Genomic DNA, 18,387 nt, shown 5'->3' on the forward strand with positions numbered 1-18,387 from the left:
CTCATCTCTATTCTTAGGGTGTTTTCATCATCATACAATCGTCAACACTCCACACATCAGCAACTCATATTTATAAATCTCCTGTAATGTAGGAAATTATCCAAATGGACATCACAAGAGCATCATCAAACAATATTTAACACAAGTGATAAAATGAAGGTAGTTGACCAAAAGCTTGATCAAAAAAAATACTTTAAGGGCTGCCTTAAATGCAAAGAGATAGAGCCTTGAGAATATTTGGGGATTTAATTTCAGAGTTTGCCAATTAAGATGAATGAGTGCACTTGAATGGAGATAACTAATGCATGGATGATGAATTCACAGTAGATGATCTTAGGCAGGAATGAAGTCAACAACATCATAAAGGTAGGTAAGGGCATCCTAAGCAATAGCGTAGCTTTGGTCGGATGCTCATCTCAGGTCAGATATGATATGAAGGTTGCAAACCGTCCAGTTCATTCTCAAACAACTGCCAGGGAGAGGATTAAAGTCAGTGGCCCAGGGACAGAGTTTGTGGCATGGACTGATGTCAACACTGGAGGGACTATGGATGAAGTCTGGAGGTAGAACCCAATTAAAACCCCTTTTTATCGGAGTCTCTGGGATCCATCAAAGCCAGGTCTGATCCACCAAGTATAGGAACTAGACCGAGGGGCTCACCTTGTGCCTCATCTGATCCCTGGGCTCCTCCCAATGTCAGACCCAGTACCAGGGCCCACTGTGCCTGGCACCAAGGCCCAGAGACATATGTGGCGTGTGGTCTGATCTTCTGAGTGTGACACCATATCCAGGTTCATTTCCAGCTCTAGACAGATGGGTACCATTCTTCTAGATATTTTCTTAGCTGGTTACATCTTCCTTCTTCCCCTCAGAAAATAAACATCTCCCATTCTAGAAAATAAGGAAATGGACTCATATCCTCAGTGTCAACCCAAAATAAACACTGTGCTTTACAGCATCAGCTTTGTCCAGTGCCTGTATACACACATCTAATCAGAGTAAAATCTTGGAGGCAGACCCTGGCAGGAATGGTATTGTAAAGGATCTACCGCATATTTAATAGAACTTTGATATTGCAGTTAGTACCAGAGAGACCTATGCCCACCATATTTTACCAAGTATCACCCAGTGACAAACCTGTCCCTACACATTGTGGATCACAGTGGCATAACGTCACTAACCCATACCCTACTGTGTTGTTCCTTTGTTATGCTGACAAACACTGCACCCCAATGTTATACAATTTGCCCAGGGCACTAATAAATCTTAATCCATGATTGTGATCAAGATTGTGTTTGATAGATTTTATGTGATACAGGGTACCAAAGGATATGGAACAGCTATGGAGAAATTGATTTAATGTAGTCATCAGTTATAATCTATTTAAATGTTAGAACAGTATTGAAGGGCCAGATGGCCTTTCTCTTTTTCATATTTAACATCGATGAACTCTCCTTTAATCTTCATTGCAAGGGACACTCGCAAATAATTCAACTAAATTATTTAATGTGACCTAGACCTCACAAATCAATGAAGTTCTCTTTGATTAAATCATAATTGGAAATGTCGTAGAGTCATACAGCAAAGAAACAGGCCTTCGGCCCAACTGGTCTACGCCGACCAGGTATGTCATCAGCTAGTCAGTTTTTAATGATAAATTCTAGCATCTTTTCTAGAGTGGATGTCAATCAGCCTGTCTGTGGACAGTAGAAGTGAAGTTTAAAGTAGTATTGTGTTTCCTTGTCTGACACTCCACATTGAAGCCAGGCAATTGAGTACTGTTAAGCGTCTAAAGGACATTTGAATACTTGGAATGGAAACTTTGAGAGTAGGTGGCATTGGCAGAAATCTGGGAGCAAGCTGTTTGCCAACAAATGTGGGGGAATAGTGTGTGGGATGCAGAATCCTATATATTGTTTCATTTAATTATATAGTAGGTTAATTGGCATGTTGGAATTTTGGCACCTTATGTGGAGTTTCACAACAAACATGCTCCACTGTTATTTTCAGATTAATAGAATATTTTGACATGCCAAAGGTTTTTTTGCATTTTGAACACATTCCAAAAACTTAATACAAATCTCTTTTAAGTAATATTTGTTCTCTGTTTAACTCTATTCATGGCTTTTGAGACCATTGTTCTTATTTTGATTTTTTTTGTCTTTTCTCCGTAGGTAAATTTGTAAAGAGTCTTATTATTTCCAGCTGTTGTCAAAAATATAGTAATAAAAGTAACACACAGAATTATAACAAAATGAAAATGTTGTTAGATTATCTTAAAGATTAATGAGCTGGATTGTAATTTTTAGGCAGGCAGGCCAGCAGTATTGTGGTCCTGGCACACGGTCCTGCCATCAGATCTTGCCAGCGGGAACCTCAGTCCATTTCCAGGCCAGGACTCATAATAATCCAGCAAGAGAGCTTCATGCATGAAATGATCATTTTGCTGCAACTTGCCAATTCCAAATTGAAGAGATGTTGTCCAGTCCAGAGGCCAACCCAACTAGAAGGAGAGTGAGGATTGATTGCTGAAGAAATAGGGAGTTCAGGGTGACATTGTTTTATGGAGCCCAGAGCACATCTGCTGCTCTTGGCTCAGCAAGACCAATTTTCCCCAATCATGTTGAGGATTTTAGTGCTTACTGCTTGGTATAATTGGCTGGAATATGTACAACCTCAGACCCTGAAATGTATACACTGCTGGGGCTCTCATTCAATTCAGGCAGGTACTGGAATTATCTAAGCTTGAGCCCTTTTGACGAAGGCAGTACAGCAGGAATGTTGCTTTGAATTCATCATGGTTATCTTAAATGTTCTGCTTTCATCACCCATTAATCAGAAATGTGCAATGATAAGAATAATGTTTTAAAAAGCAAAATATGCTGGAAATGTGAAGCACAAGTTGGAGATGTGGGTAATTGTCAGCAGGTCAGATAGTATTCATGAAGAGGAAAACAGAGTTAATGGGCAGGACTGGCCAATGGCTGAGCAGTACATTGGACCAGTGTCTTATCCAGCCTGCAATGCCAGTAATTACCACTGGCTGTGCAAGGGAAATTTTAATAAGTAAAAGAACAGAACTTCTTATTCTATGCTGAAATACTTTTACTTGCCATTGAGAGATTACAGTAATATTAATGTAACAAAACACTATTGTGCCCTTCCCCAACTTTCTTTCATACATTAAGCCCTCCATATATGGGGGTCAATCTACTGACAATCCACTGAGGAGCCATGGAATAGTAAAAACTTGGTTTTATCTTAGGGCTAGTGTAAGTTGCACCCATAAGAAATGAGCTGAGGTCAATGCAATCTGGCTCAATGTTTGAAAAATTATCCAATTTCAGATGGATGATTAGGAGTTAGTTATTCACTTAATTTGCATTGTGTTCCATTTGACCTCCTTTTCTGCCATTTCTGCTTTCAAAGTTTCTATCTTGATTAGATACACAGAGTGCAAGAACTTCAGTCATGTGTAGGAACTGTACTGATGTAATTTCACAGGTTCTAGCAGAACATCTGCTGTGAGAAATGCAAAAGGTCCACTTATTGAAAAAAAGGACATGGAATAGAAGGACAAATGAGTAACTATTTTAGAAGAATCAGCTGTTGGCATAAAATCACCAGTATGATAACAGTTTATTTTTGCATATTCATACAGTGAAATGTGGAAAATGTTTTAATTGAAGTTGTATCTAAAGAGGAAACCATGAAACAGATTAACTTCTTTGAAACTGAACATTCCCTATGGTTGTTTCACAACTGTTCATTGGATATAATGGTCTTCACTAATGGAGTCAGAATTGAGGCAAACAAACAGGAATAACTGTTGGAAGACCCCAATTTTAGATGCTCTCCATTGTCCCAATTTGGTGTATAAGAGAAAGAACTGGAACAATTGAGTCAATGCACTTGCAGAATAAGTTCTGTCAATATCCTACCAAAGTTATAGTCGGGTGTTGACAGAACTTTTGAGGAATCTTAATTCCTTTATCTTAGTCTTATATCTTACCATATATTTGACATTATTTGGAGATCTTCTGTTTGGTGATGGAATGACCTTAATAACCTGTGCCATTCATGCATCATTAAAAGGTTGAAATGAAGTCCTCCCACAGATTTTCAAAGGTCAAGCAGAAAATTGTGCTGTAGGTTAAGGGATTCATTCTTAATGCTATTGGGGATTTGGCAGATAATAGCTTGGTTAATGGAAGAATATAAATCTGCTCAGCACTTACACCTGTGCTGCAGCATTTGACTTGAAAGACTATGGTATTTCAAAATGATTTTTTTAAAATCTAAAAATTGGTGTTATGTGAACATACAGTGAAAGTGAGTAAAAAAGCACCACCTGTTTTGCTTCACATTTGTAATATTTTAAAAAGGCTCAGTATATGTAGCATTTTCAGTTAAAACTTGTTTCCAGTAGTTTGCAAAAGTGATCTGAAACGGAATCTTAGCATGAGAATACCAGCAATTTTAGTTGGCAGAATGAAAGGTATAGGTGAATATATAATTTAAATTCTTTAATTTAAATTCATTCTTAGCACATCAATACCAGGGAAACCTCATATGAGATACTAACTGGTTACTTGGTAAGGTATAACTGACAAAATAATGGATGGACTGGTATGAAGCCCATTTGGATATTCATGCCATTCATGACTTTTGAAAAGGGATTTGGGAAATGATGTAATAAACAAAACTAAAATAAAGTACTGGCATTTGACAGAATGCATCCATGGATCCTGAGGGAAACATTGAAAAGAATAAGAGAGACTCACTAAATTATATCCTACTGTTCAATTGAGAGTGGATCTGTACTTGAGAATTGGATTTTGGCCACTGGAAGCAGGCAGTTGAGGAACCTGCTTTGATTGACTTTCCCAGTGGCAGATAGCAGGAAGATCCCTCTATAGATATTGCAATAGAATTGCCTCCTTTTGTGAAGATGGTGACAATTATTGTGCCTCTGGGGTCCTTTGCCATGTCTTCCACTTACCATTAAGACTTAATTTGTGATTGAAGCTTTGGAACTTAGGCAAGGATACCATCTACTCCTGATGCCTTCTTATCTTTCATTTCAATTTTTTTCAACTTCTTGGTTGGTCAGGATGAAGGCAAAACTGGACCAGGTAGTTTGCTGTGGAATGGGATCAGGGATGGTCATTGTCAAAGACAGAGTTCACTTGAGCAGTTCTTTGAAGTGTACTGGCTGCCTCTCTGTCCTTGATAAGTTCATCTCCATTTCTGGGTTCCAGCAAGGTGGGGATTGGGTGCTTGAGTTGTAGATAGTTTTGACAACACTGAAAAATCTACATGTGTCATAGTTGTCAACAAGATGTTAGATTTTCTGCTCTCCTTCCACCCATCAAATGTTCTTTAGTCATGGATTTTCTGTTGAACCTTGGCCTTCAGGACCTCGAGCTGTTTCTTTTTTGTGAGGCATGATAGAACTTCCAATCCAAGAATGCCATGTATTTGCAGTTAATTCATTCCAGGTTCTTCTAGTCATGCTCATTAAACCGACCCTAGTAGTTTCTGGTGTAGAAGCCAAGAGTCTCTTCACAGGTTCTAATTTTTGTCCAGATGCTATGGATGCTTTCCAACCACACCTTGTCAGAAAATTGTGTCTTTTCCAGCCACTGCAGACACAATGGACATGAACTCACCATGTTTCAACTCCAAGATAAATGCAGGGAGGAGCATTGGGTACTATGTAGCCGGCTTTGAACTGCAAAGCAACTACTTTTCAAATTTGGCTGCTGCAGAAATTCATCGCCATCTCATGTCTGCTACATGATGGCATCCAAGCCATAATCTTAATGGATTCACAACTAATGCAATATCAGTGCAGACTGGTATCAAATAATGCCATGTCATCTGCCATTGATTTTTGCCCTTTCTTGTTACAGTGCTGAACCTTAACTCCAGCAAACTTCCCACTGAAGTGAAACTTATCCACAGGATAAAAGGGAAACTGTTCAACGTATTAATTTAAACACCAGAATCAAGGACACCAACTTCAGTCATTAAGCTATAGTACACAAATAATGCTTGCTTATGCACGTGTTCAGGAGTTGAGCTCCATCATTGTTAACTCATTCACTGAAGCATGTGAGAGAATGAGCCTTATACTTCAGATCCTCTGACAACCTGCCCCCCCACCCCCCAACCCTGCAGAGCTAGATGCAGAGTCTCAACCCGAAACATTGACTGTCCATTTCCTTTCACAGATACTGTCTGACCCACTGAGTTCCTCCAGCAGTTTGTTTTAGAACTATGCGTGGCCACTGAAAGGTAGCCAAAAGCCTTATCAAAGAAAGGATTTTTTCTAAGTCCTTTCTTAGGATATGGTTTTTATTAGCAAGGCCACTATTTGTGACATTACCAATTGTCCCCAAACTGAGAGGTTTGCTTGGACATTTAGGGTAGACTGAGTTAGGATTGCAAACTTCCTTCCTTAAAATGCATTGCTGATGTATCTAGCATTCAGCTTGCTTCATCACAACTGTTCCAAATGCCAGAATTTTAAATTGAGGTTTATTTAATTAACCAATTTAAATTTCTCAGATGCCCTTGTGGGAGTTAAACTCTCATTACCAGGTCCAGGCCTCTGGGTTAGCAATACTGTGAAAAAATTACCATGCTGATATATTTCATTGATAACATGAAAGATGACACAAAAGCTGCAGGTTCCAGAAGTTGCCTGCCACAAGGAAAGGGTATGTCAACTGACTTCAGTGGAATATATGGGAGGCAAGTATAACTAGTGGCCAAAATTCTTGCACAATTTTAGTGTTAGTGACAAAAACAAGTTTCTCCTTCAAATCATTGCTGGTGAAAGGCCATGTTGAGAAGTCAGTGGCAACATTATTGCTGTAAAAAGAGGGCTTGGGTTTCCACAAAACCTGCTCCAGCTTTCCCGTCTCAGATGCTGTTTGATGTGTCTCAGCCTTAAATGTTGTTGACCTTCTCTTCCATAGTGGTAAGTATCTATAGGTTATTAAGACTTAGCCGTCTGTTGGTTGCCTGCTCTTCAGTGGTAAATGCTCTTCAAGTACAGAGCAAATGCATACATATCCACACATTACAGGAACTTTCAGTTCTTTTCAGTTCCTGTAAATGACAGATTGTCCTGGTGTGCATAATGAATGCAGAAATCATCAAGTTTATCATGACAAAAATAAAATATGAGAAGGAGCAGGTTTTGAAGGTATGAATGAACCCACAAAAGATATGCCATGAAATCTTTCCAATTCACTATAGACAAATATGGAATGTAGAGAAGGAAATGTTATGTAAAAGGGAAAGAAAACATGATTTGGAGTTGAACAAAAATAATGGAATAAATATGAGTGATTAATGTGAGTTGTGCATTTGATGAAATGTATATTGTGCATTTTCAAAGGTTCCACAGTTGGCATGCTTGCCTTTGTAGGCCAAGGCATTGAATAAAAGAGTTGGGATGTCATGTCATGTTGCATCTGTACAAAACATTGGTCAGGCCACACTGGGGTACTGTGTATAGCTCTGGTCACCACTACAAGGGAGATGTAGTTACATTAGAAAAAGTGCAGAAGAGATTCGCTAGGATGTTGCCTGGAATGGAGGGCTTTTAATTACAAGGAGAGATTGGATAGGCTAGGTTTATTCTCACTAGATCGTAGGAGGCTGTGGGGTGACCTTATTGAGGTATACAAAGTTATGAGGGGCTTAGATGGGGTAGATAGGCAGAATCTTTTTTCCTAGGGTGGGGGGAATCTAAGATTCGAGGGCATACAGTAGGTTTGAGGTGATAGGGGAGAAATTTAACGGAAATCTGAGGGGTAAGTTTTTCACACAGAGCGTGGTGGCTATATGGAATGAGTTGCCAGAGGAAGTGGGAGAGGCAGTTAAAATTAATGTTTAAAAGGAATTTGGACAGGAAATTTTATAAGTCTCTATAAGGTCAAACTAGTTGAGTGTAAATAGTCGACATGGATAAGTTGGCTGAAGGGCCTGTTTCTGTGCTGTACAACTCTATGGCTCTGTGCTCTGAAAAGGAAAAAAATCATGGGATCTAAAGGAAAATGAGAAGTTGAATACAAAATTGGCTCAGTGGCAGGAAACATAGAATAATGGTGGACTGGTATTTCAATAACTGGAAGATTGTTTCCAGTAATGTCCACAGAGCTCAGTTCTTGGTCCATTATTTTTATGGTAAAAGCTTATCCCATTCACTAAGAGAAAATTTGCCATCATTATAGGGTCTGGCTCATACGCAACTCCAGGCCTGCATAGCTCTTAAATACCATCTGAAGTGGCTGAGCAAGCCACTCAGTTACTATTATACTCAAACGGAGAGGAAGTGAAACTGGATGGTTCTCCTGGCATTGATGTAGGCACTGAATTCAGAAATGGCAAAGTCACTCCCAGTAGAATTAAAGTCCTGGTTGCAAACATCAGAGTTTAAATTGAGAGAGCTTTCCTTCAGACTTATCAAGCAATAGCCTGACAATTCTTATAGCCACTGTGCCTGACTCCAACATCACAATCCCTGAGTCTTGTTCCACAGGCAGGACCTATCTGCTAGAAATGACACCATTTTGGTATAAAGCTGGGAGGGACTAGCCCTTGGAATCCTCAATATTGACTTTGACCCCATGAAGTTTCACGCCATCAGATCAAACATGGGCAAGGAAACCACCTCCTGGTTACCAGCTCCTTCCAGGTTGAACAACAAAGTCAAAATCAAGTTTATTGTCATATGCACATTTATGCACAGGTGCAATGAAAAACTTAACTGCAGCAGCATCATAGCATTGTATTAACAGCATTCACGAGGAAACATAAATTATACATAATTTTTACAAGTAAGAACACATTTAGAACAAGAACAAAAAAAGAAGTCCATTTTAGTGTGAAGTGATCAAAGTGGTCATAGTGTTGCTAAACTGCAGTGATTAAAGTTGTACCTGTAGGTTTAAGAACTGAATGGCTGAAGGGAAGTAGCTGTTCTTCAACCTGGTGGTGTGAGGCTTCAGGCTTCTATACCTCCTGCCCGGCATTACTGTCAGAACACTACTACAACACTATCAGAAGCACTGAAAGTAACAGGGGCACAGAATGTTCTCTGGGTGGGGGACTCCAATATCTATCACCAAGAGTGGCTTGATTATACTACAACAGACCAGCTGGCAAAATCCTAAAGGGCATAGCTATTAGACTAGTCTGAAGTGGGTTGTGAGTGAACCAACAAGAAAGATAAACCTGGTTGATTTTATTCTCACCAATCTACCTGTAGAAGAAACTTCTGTCCTTGATGGCATTGGTAGAAGTGACTACTGCACAGTCTTTGTGGTGAAGAAGCTAAGGACACCCTTCATCATGTTTTGTAGCACAACAAATGTGCTAAATGGGATAGTCTCAGAACATAATTAGCTGCTCAAAATTGGGCATTCGCAAACCACTGTGGACCATCAGCAGCAGCAATAATGTACGCAGCCACAATCTGTAACTTCATGGTCTGGCATATCCTCCACTCTGCAATTACAATCATGCAAGGGGTCAACCTTGATTCAGAGAGGAGTGAAAAGGGGCTTGAAAGGAGCAGCACCAGGCATGATGAGGTGCCAGCCAAGTGACACTGCAACACAGGACTACATACATATTTTAGAACGAAACCACATGCAAAAACAGTTATGTGATCTCAAAATCAATGGAGCAGACTGAAGTTCTACAGTACTTCTACATATGATTGTGAATGGTGGTGGACAGTTAAATAGATAACGAGAGCAGGAGGCTTCAAGAACATCCCCATACTTCACAATCGCAGGGCTGAGAATATGAGCACTAAGGAAAAGGCTTGAAGTACTTGCAACTGTGTTCAGCCAGAAGTACTGAATCGATGATACTCTTACCCACAATCATAGAAGCCAGTCTGCAACCAAATCAATTCACTCCATGATTTATCAAGAAATGGTTATGTGACCAAACAATATCCCAGCTGTAATACTGAAGGTCTGTGCTTTAGAGCTCGTTGTGCCTCTAGCCCAGCTGTTCCATTACAGTTACAGCACTGGCATCTACTCAACAATGTGGAAGGTTGCCCAGGCATATCTTATTCACAGAAAGCAGGACAAATACAATCTGGCAATTTACTGCCCAAATCAGTCCATCCTAAATTATCAGCAAAATAATTGAAGCTGTGGTCAACACTACTTTCAAACAGCACTTCCTTACCAATAACTTACTCACTGATTCAGATTTTGGATTTTACCAGGGCACTCAACTCTAGACCTCATAACAGCTCTTTTGTCCAAAACCAAAGAGCTGAATTCCAGAGGTGGGGTGAAAGTGACAGTAAGGCAACATTTGAGAGTGTGGGCGTTGTGGTGAACTGCTAAAACAGACGTTTGTGAACATCAAAGAGAAAACACTCCAACAATTAGAGTTGTTCCTTGAGGGGAAAAAAAAGCAAGATGATTGTCATTGTCAGAATTCAATCATACCAGCCACAGGACATTGTTTCAGGAGTTCCTCAGTACAGTAGTGCCAATTATATTCAGCTGCTTCATCAATGACTTTCCATTCATCATAAGGTCAGAAAGGGGGATGTTCGCTGATATTTCCACAATTTTCAATACCATTCCTAACTCCTCTGATAGTTAAGGAGCCTATGCCTGCATGCAGCAAAACCTGGGTAACATTCATGCCATACAAGTACCAGGTTAAGACTATTTTTACCAAATATAGTCTAAGTACCAATACTGTATATTAAGTGGCATTGCCATTGACAAGTCTATCGCCATCAACATCCTGGGGGTTACCACTGACCAGAAACTCAACTGAACCAGCTACATAAATTGCTGTAGATATAAGGCCAGGTGAGAAGCTGTGTATTCTGCAGCAAATGATTCCTCTCTTGATGCCACAAGACACAAGTCAGGAAGCTGAGGGATTACTCTGCATTTGCCTGGAAGAGTGCAGCACCAACAATTCTGAAGAAGCTCATTACCGTTCAAGACTGAGTATCCTGCTTGATTGGCACACCATCATCCACCCTGAACATTCATTCCATCCTTCTCTGGCACACAATGGCTGCTGTGTGTACCATTTAGAAAATGCACTTCAGTTACTCACCCAGACTACTCCTACTCTGAAACCTATGACCATCTCCCCAAGAAGGACACAGGCTGCAGATGCATAGGAACACTACAACCTGCAAGTGCCCCTCCAAGTAACACACTATCCTGACTTGGAAACATATTGTTGCACCTTCATCATTGCTGAGTCTACATCCTGTAACTCCCTGCCCAACAGTACTATGAAAATACTTTCACCAGAAAGACTGCAGCAGTTGAAGAAGGCAGCTCAGCAACACTTTTTCAAGTTCAATAAAGGATGCACAATAAATACTGGTCTTATCAGCAACGCCTAGATCCTGAAAATGGGTTAAAATAGAAGAGCAATAATTTAGACTTAAAAGTAAGGGGCAAAATTAAGGAACTTGCACAGTATAAAACTTGACCATATGATTAAGAATGAGGAGGAAACTTGAACATTGCTTGAAGAAAGCAATGGAGTGATTTGATGGAATAAAATAGCTCAAATAGAATTCAATCAAAAGAAGAGTGATAGAAACATAGAAAAACCTACAGCACAATTCAGGCCCTTCGGCCCACAAAGCTGTGTTGACCATGTCCCTACACTAGAAATGTGATGTAATGTATTTGGAGAGAACAAGCAGACCAAGGGAATAAGCAATAAATGGTCAAATACTGAGAAGTGTAGACAAACCAGTTGAATATGATATGGTCATCTTTTACAGGAAGGTTGTGATAGAGACAGGAGAGGGTTCAAGGAAATTCATCAGCCTTTTGCCAGAGATAGAGAAGTTTAGTTTTGAAGAAAGTGGACGAGAGGAAATTAAATGAGATGTACTAAATTATGACAAGCCTAGATCTGGTAAATAGTTCAGTTCTTTTTTCACAGGAGGGTGATCAACAGCTGTAGGGCACACAAATAAAGTTACAGGAAGAAGACTGGAGGGGAGATGAAGAAATTTTTTTCATCTGAGGATTGGTGGTGGTTTGGTACTTGCTGCCTGAAAGAGAGAACAAACTCTCTAACTCACTCTCTAGACCAGATAACCATGTTTGCAGCTTATCCTCATGGTCACCCTGGTTTTATCCCATAAAAGACATCCCTCCCTCTCCCCCTCTCCCTCCCCCCTCCCTCTCCCTCCCCCCTCCCTCTCCCCCCTCTCCCCCTGCCCCTCCCTCCCCCTCCTCCCTCTCTCCCCCCACCCTCCCTCTCCCCTCCCTCTCCTTCCCCCCTCCCCCCCTCCCTCTCCCCCTCCCTCCCCCTCCCCCCTCTCCCCCTCCCTCCCCCCTCCCCCCTCCCTCTCCCCCTCCCTCCCCCTCCCCCCCTCCTCCCCCCTCCCCTCCCTCCCCCCTCCCTCCCCCTCCCCCCTCCCTCCCTCCCCCTCCCCCCTCCCTCCCCCTCCCCCCTCCCTCCCCCTCCCCCCTCCCTCCCTCCCTCCTTCCCCCTCCCTCCCCCTCCCCCCTCCCTCCCCCTCCCCCCTCCCTCCCTCCCTCCTTCCCCCTCCCCCCCTCTCCCCCCCCTCCCTCCCTCCCTCCTCCCCCCCTCCCCTCCTCTCCCTCCTCCCTCCTCCCCCCCTCTCCCTCCTCCCCCCTCCCTCCTCCCCCCCTCTCCCTCCTCCCTCCTCCCCCCCTCTCCCTCCTCCCCCCTCCCCAACCCCCCCCCTCCCCCCCTCCCCACTCCCCCCCTCCCTCCCCCCTCCCCCCCTCCCTCCCTCCCCCTCCCTCCCCTCCTCCCTCCCTCCCCCTCCCTCCCCTCCTCCCTCCCTCCCCCTCCCTCCCCCCCTCCCTCCCTCCCCCTCCCTCCCCCCCTCCCTCCCTCCCTCCCCCCCCTCCCCCCCCCTCCCCCCCTCCCCCCCTCCCCCCCCCCCTCCCCCCCTCCCCCCCTCCCTATCTCCCCCCTCCCTCCCTCCCCCTCCTCCCTCCCTCCCCCTCCCTCCCCCCCCTCCCTCCCTCCCCCCCTCCCCCTCCCTCCCCCCCCTCCCTCCCTCCCTCCCCCTCCCTCCCCCCCCTCCCTCCCCCCCCCCTCCCTCCCTCCCTCCCCCTCCCTCCCCCTCCCTCCCTCCCTCCCTCCCCCTCCCTCCCCCCCTCCCTCCCTCCCCCCCCCCTCCCTCCCTCCCCCCCCTCCCCCCCTCCCTCCCCCCCCTCCCCCCCTCCCTCCCTCCCTCCCCCCCCCTCCCTCCCTCCCTCCCCCCCCTCCCCCCCTCCCTCCCTCCCTCCCCCCCCCTCCCTCCCTCCCTCCCCCTCCCTCCCTCCCTCCCTCCCCCCTCCCTCCCTCCCTCCCTCCCTCCCCCCCCCTCCCTCCCTCCCTCCCTCCCTCCCTGCAGCTTAACAAGCTTCTTTTGTCTTTTTCCCAGTTCAGAAAAAGGGTCTTCAAACTGAAACATTAACTTTGTTTTTCTTCCACAGATGCGGCCTGACCTATTGAGTATAACCAGCATTTTCTGCTTTTCTTTTACATTTTAAGCATCTGCATAAAATCAGAGGTAGAATTTCAGAATCATGCAGCACAGAAATGTACTCTTTCAGCTCACCTCATCCACACTGACCATGATGCCAATCTACAGTAATCCTATTTGCTTGTATTTGGCTCGAATGTCTCTGCACCTTTCCTGTCTAAGTACCTGTTCAAATGCCTTTTAAACATTGCAGTTGTATCTGCTTCTATCACCTCCTCTGACAGCTCATTCCAGATAACCCCTACCCTCTGTGTGAAAAACATACCTCTTGGATCTCCTTTAAATTTCTCCCCTCTCACCTTAAACCTGTGCCCCCTAGTTCTAGACTCTCCTGCCCTGGCAAAAACAGTCTGATTACCTATCCTATCTATGTACTTCATAATTTTATAAGCCTCTGTATAAGTTTATAAACCCTCAGCCTCCTCTGTTACAGTGAGAACAAACCAAGTCTATCCAATCTCTCCTTATAAGGACCATGCTGCTGCAGTCTAGGACAATCTGAGCTTGGAAGGGAGGCCTTCCATATCTTAATTAGCTGCTTGCATTGGGATGTTTATATGAGAGAAAATGATATTTCTCCTATCCCAGAATTGTTCTAAAAATATCTACACAGCAATATTTAATGACCTTGGGGCTAAAATTCTTGCTTTTGAACATTTTTTTGCACCTCCACAATATTCTTCCTTTAAACACATCTTTCCTTTAATTTGGTGCAAGCCCTAAAGAACATAGCAAAATCTGATTTGCCACCTGCTAATCAGCAAATTGCCTATGATCAGCAGATTTCATACTGATTGCTTGCCAAATGCATATAAATGAGAAGTTACCTGGACACAGAGATGGGTTTCAGAAAAAAAAAACACTGGGTTACTATTCCTTTTGCCTTGTCAATCTTTTACTAGTTTCACACTGCGAGATGAACATTGACTCAGATATTGTCACAGAAATGGGATCCCATCTGTTTGTGATTGTGTAATTTAGGTGTGTTTTAGCTCAGTTGAAGTGCTATCATATCAGCTTGAAGTGCCATTTCAGTGTTATATTACACATAAAATTGTATTTGACACAGTTACAACACTAAACTAAAATAGCAATGTGAAAATAACTGTACAGCTACAGAGATAAGTTGCAGTGTCTCCTTCTGTATTATAACATAGGAAAATTACTGAATTGTACAAAATATAGACCTACAAACACTGGTTTTTAGGAATATAATTGCAAACAAAATGTTTGCTTTCCAGATGGTGGGATCTGTGCAGCTGGTGTGAATAGTGCATGAGGGGACCAAGACATTTGATGGAGTTTGCTTTTGCCTAACCTTTGCTAAAGATGCTTTGTAGTGTTGAATAAGGTTGTGGGTTGGAATTTCTTAACTTCAACACCAAAATCTAAACTGGCTTTCAGTGTGGATTTGAGGAAATGCTGCACCTTCTGACATGTTGTCTTTCAGATAAAACACTAAACAGAGATCCTGTGTGCTTTCTTAAAAGATCAGTGGACTAATCCAAAGAACAGGGAATGTGTCCAATATCTATCCTTCTGTCAATATCCCTATAAAAGGAGTATTTCAGATCATCATGATGTTGCTATTTGTGGGAGCTTTCTATGTGCAAATTGTCTACTGTGTTTCCTACTTTATAAAGAATACATTTCAAAAGTACATTATTGATTTAAAAGTGTGTTGGGATGTCCAGAAATTGGTAAGAACAGTACATAAATGCAAGCCTTTTCTTTTTCTTTATTCAGTCAGTGGAATGCAGAAATTGCTAATTGCAATTTTCTATGAAGTTCGATAATGTGTGTATCTAATATCATTCTCTACATTAAAAAGGCTTATACCCCAGTTAGAATTGATGGCAGAAGAAATTCATACAATAATGTTAAAGGTTTGTATGCTAATAGGGTTAATTTTCCTGCATTTATCACTGATATAGATTCTGAATAACAGATATTAAGCATAAGACAAAGGGGCATTAATAATTTGCCTCCCATTTTGCAGCTGAGTGGTGATGCAGCTGATGTTTTTGTATTGTTTCTAAGATAATTCCATCTGCCTCTTGGTGAAGAATGCATGGTTACATGCTTTATATTCCAAATTGAGCTAAAAAAAATTTGATTATATTCGCAATTCTTTTTGTCACATTTTGTTGCTGAATAAAGAAGGTTAAAATTGAAAACCAACGTTTGTTTAATCTAGTATGGATCCACCTTCAGGGAGACAGAGATGTATCTGGTTCAGATCAGAAGGAGACCTCATTGTTTTTGCCCCAGATCTTGCTCCACAAATAATTATGAGGCAACATGGATCAACTCTCATAGAAGGAAGATACTTAAATTATCGCTATGATGATGAATTCCAGATAACCCAAACAGATAATGATGATAGACCTGATTTTTTTTATCATAGCCGTAACAGATACAGTAGTCAAAAAGAGCCTTAAACTGAACATATTCCAGACTTTATACCAGGCATCCTAGAGATGGCACACCATTGACCGAGGTGAAACTACTTTTATTACATTTTTTGTGAACTTATTGTGCAGAATAAAGACAGGAACATACGCAATGGAATTTAGATAGAAGCTGAAATGTTATATACACTCAGAAATATTTATATTTCTATTATTTTCAAATTATGGAATTTTGAAGCAAATATTCCAAGAGAAATATTCCCACCTAATTTGCACATATCAAATTAGGTTTTTTTAGCATCTGGGAGGTTGTTTAACAATAATTCTGGCTTGGTACACCATTAGAAATGTAATTCAAACTCTTTCAACATTACAATTTCAATGACTTTTACAGCAAGAAAAATGCAGAAAAAGTTGAAGTTTGCATCAGATCAGTGACTTTACAGTGACTGAATCAGCAAAGGCTGCAAGAATGCTCCTTGAGGAGGAGAAGGGCATCCATAATAGCAACTTATAAATTTCTTCATTTGACTGTGCTTGTACATTTGCAAAAGTCATTCTCCATTTTATAAAGTACCACTTTCAGTTTTGTCCCATTACCTATATTATGAAACTGTCATGCTGATTTTCTGATAATTGAGGAAGGATATAGTAGCTAAGTAAACAGGCTGGAATGCTATGGAAGCACAAAGGCACTTTGGCCAAATTTTCTCATTCCTCCTTTAGGTAAAGAGAAAGCTTACATTTATAATTATTTCAAGAAAATCTAATTCTTGTCACAACCTCCTCCTCCTCACTCCCCACTTATTGTGAACTCTGCCATTTATTTGACTTTGTGAACAGTGATATAATTGTGAGATATCAAAATGATCAGAAAGATGCCAACCACAGTAAGAACAAATTTTAACTTTCAAGAAATTGATCATAAAATCAAGAGTTGAAGATTCTACTGCAGGAAAACATAAGAGACGGAAGCAAGAGGAAGTTATTCATGTCTGTTCTGCCATCCCCTTTCTCTTGATTCTCTTAATGTCTAACTCCAGTTGATTTCTGTCTTGGAATTGCTCAACAACTGAATCTTTCTGTTTCGAGAATTCCAAAGATTCACTATCCTCTGAGTGAAGAAATTTTTTTCTCATCTCTGTATTGGATGGCTGGCCCCAAATCTTGAAGATCCAACCCCTGGTTCAGACACCTCAGCCAGGGCGTCTATCCTGTCAAAATCAAAAGAGACTGGAGATGCTGGAATCTAGAAAAAAAAGAATGCTGGAAGAACTCAGCAGGTTGAGCAGCATCTGTGGAGGCAAAATATCTAAGTCAATGTTTCAGGTCGAGGCATCAGGAGTCCATTACAAGGTCCTGTGGCCCTAAACTCAGAGGAGGAAACTGAAGACTGTTTGTCTCACTTTTGCACACCTTTCTTGTGGTGTGAATAAAACTTTTAAAACTTTGCTTTATTTATGCAGCATGGTAACAGGCCCTTCTGACCCAACGAGCCCACATTGCCCAATTACACCCATGTTAACCTACTAACCCGTACGTCTTTGGAATGTGGGACGAAACCGGAGCACCTGGAGGAAACCCACGCAGTCACGGGAGAACACACAAACTCCTCACAGACAGCAGCCGGAATTGAACCCCGATCGTTGGCGCTGTAATAGTGTTACGCTAACTGCCACGCTACCGTGTCACCCCAAAAACTTAAGTAAATCAAAAAGCAAGCAAAAACTTATGTAAATAATGAAAATGGAAAGAAAATTGCAAATGCTGGAAATAAAAACTGAAAATACTAGAAATACTCAGCAAATCAGCCAGCAACAGTAGAAAGAAAAGCAAAATTAATGTTTCAGATCAAAGTCCCTTCATCAGAACTGTAAATAATGTCTGGGAGATACAATTTCACGAATTGTGCAGAGAAAGCACTTCTGTACGCAATTTTTCATTGTACCAAAGCTGGAAAATGTACCTTTCTTGAAGGTAGAGGTGATTGATGTGAAAATTCCAAATCGTAAATCATCTTGGAATTGGAATTGGTTTATTATTGTCACATGTACCGAGGTACACTGAAAAACTTGTCATGCATACCATACCGTTCATACAGATCAATTCATACACAGTGCATTGAGGTAGTACAAGGTAAAACAATAACAGAATGCAGAATAAAGTGTAACAGCTACAAAAAAAGTGCAGTGCAGGTGGACAATAAGGTGCAAGGTCATAACAGGGTAGATTGTCAGGTCAAGAGTCCACCTTATCATACTAGGGAACGATTCAATTGTCTTATAACAGCAGGATAGAAGCTGTCCTTGAGCCTGGTGGTACATGCTTTCAGACTTTTGTATCTTCTGCCCGATGGGAGAGGGGAGAAGAGAGAATGTTCAGGGTGGGTGGGGTCTTTAATTATGCTGGCTGCTTTACTGAGGCAGCGACAGA

The 18,387-nt window shown here is 41.8% G+C and overlaps 1 protein-coding gene across 13 annotated transcripts in view; it reads left to right on the top strand.

Moving 5' to 3' along the window:
* nlgn1 (neuroligin 1) overlaps window positions 1-18,387 on the top strand; it is a 413,916-nt gene that overhangs the window by 218,498 nt on the left and 177,031 nt on the right. The gene's annotated exons all lie outside the window — the stretch shown is intronic.

Source organism: Pristis pectinata, chromosome 6 (genome assembly GCF_009764475.1).
Source record: "Pristis pectinata isolate sPriPec2 chromosome 6, sPriPec2.1.pri, whole genome shotgun sequence".
Taxonomy (NCBI): domain Eukaryota; kingdom Metazoa; phylum Chordata; class Chondrichthyes; order Rhinopristiformes; family Pristidae; genus Pristis; species Pristis pectinata.